The 1,654-nt window shown below is 32.5% G+C and overlaps 1 long non-coding RNA gene across 1 annotated transcript in view; it reads right to left on the bottom strand.

Moving 5' to 3' along the window:
• LOC104084125 overlaps positions 1–1,469 on the bottom strand; it is a 4,816-nt gene extending 3,347 nt beyond the window's left edge. The window contains exon 1 of the long non-coding RNA XR_683610.1: positions 1,381–1,469. This is a non-coding gene — a long non-coding RNA (uncharacterized LOC104084125). The remainder of the gene's footprint in view (positions 1–1,380) is intronic.
• Between the last annotated feature and the right edge of the window lie 185 nt (positions 1,470–1,654).

Genomic DNA, 1,654 nt, shown 5'->3' with positions numbered 1-1,654 from the left:
CTTCTCCTATTCACTAAGGTCACGGCCTCTCTTAATTGTAAATACAGTTCTATACCTATACTGAACTTTCCCCAAACATAATGCTTCCTCCCTAGACCTTCCCTTCTATGGAAAATTCAGTTCAGGTCTCTTGGACATTGACTCTAGCCAAATTTAACACGGTGAAAACTATTTGATTGCTATAAACCTGTCCTGTCCTCTACATAGGTATTTCAATATGAGGATTAAATTAAAAAACAAAAAACCATGTAAAATTACAAACCATACTGTGATCAAATGTTCTGTAAGTTCTACATTTTTTTATTAAAGAAAAAAAAAAATTAAATCTCTAAATAATTTGTTGTTATTTAAAATTAAGTGACAAAAGTATCAGTACAATAATTACTTTTAACACACATTTATATTTAGCCATATTTCTAAACCCTGAAGGCTCCAAAACACATCATAGATTAAAATTATCATACAATATAGAAAGAAGTGTCACTTCACCCAGTGTTACTTCTGCTAAAATAACGGGAAAGGTTCAAAAATCACAAGTGGATGGTTTGGGTTTTTTTAGGGGAATGGGGAGAGGGTAGCTAGGGGTTGTGGGTTTCTGTTTGTTTTAAATATATTTAGCACTAATACAGAGAAATAATAATTAAAAAAAAAAACAAACCAGGTTACTATATCCCTGCTATCCAAGAGTTTGCACAAAAAAACCCCCAAACCACCCCACAACCAAATTTGCCCTAATATATTACTAATAGAAAAACATCTAATGTTTTAATACATTTTTATATAAATCACTAAAATATGATTATTCAGCAGTCAACTACATGATCATCATAGGCCAGTTGCTATATACATTGTTATGGCTTTGGGGGGTATGAAAACAATGTATTACATAATTTTACATACAGACTTTTATAACTGATTGGGCTTGCAATGTTTGCTTTATTCCATGTAGTCCCCAATTTGTAATCTTAACCTGAATTCCCTTTTATGCCACAGAATATTTGACAGGATTGATTTTTGCAGTCCCTGTTCTCCTGCATATCTTCGTATTTCCTTCAGTCAACTGATGTGTTTAGACAACCACTACTTTAATTTCTAATTCCTGCCAGTTTTCCTTTTATATCTGACTGTTCATACTTTTTTCCAACTTCCTTCATGTACATAATACCATATCATATCATTTCTAGGACAGTTAATGAAATACAAAGTGCCTCTATGTGCTGCCAATGATATGAAAGCTATTATAGAGGGCAGCTTTTTATTTGTAGCTCATTTGTTGAACATTAAATAACTCTCTTAAGTCAATACAAGTAACTTGCACCAAAGGCTTTTATGGAATTGGAAGATACAACATTACTGTGAAAAAGGAGGAAAGGTTCTTACCTCATCTGCAAGTTTTCTGTTAAAAATCTTGGATTCTTCCAATGGTGACCAAATTTTTATATCGTAATCAATACCCGAAGAAGCCAGAACTAGAAGTAATAGTAATTCTAAATTAAATGTGTTATGTCTTTACCAGTATTTTCTGCACTTAACTGGAGTTGGAGAAAAATACTTCACTTGAAGCATTTACTTGCAAATGTCAGTTCCCATGCTGAACATACAGCTATGTAATTACTAAATCTCCATATGAGATCTGAGCTATATGATTGTGTAT

The sequence above is a fragment of the Fulmarus glacialis genome, unplaced genomic scaffold, assembly GCF_000690835.1.
Source record: "Fulmarus glacialis isolate BGI_N327 unplaced genomic scaffold, ASM69083v1 scaffold10771, whole genome shotgun sequence".
NCBI lineage: Eukaryota > Metazoa > Chordata > Aves > Procellariiformes > Procellariidae > Fulmarus > Fulmarus glacialis.
This window is presented reverse-complemented; position numbering and strand designations above follow the sequence as displayed.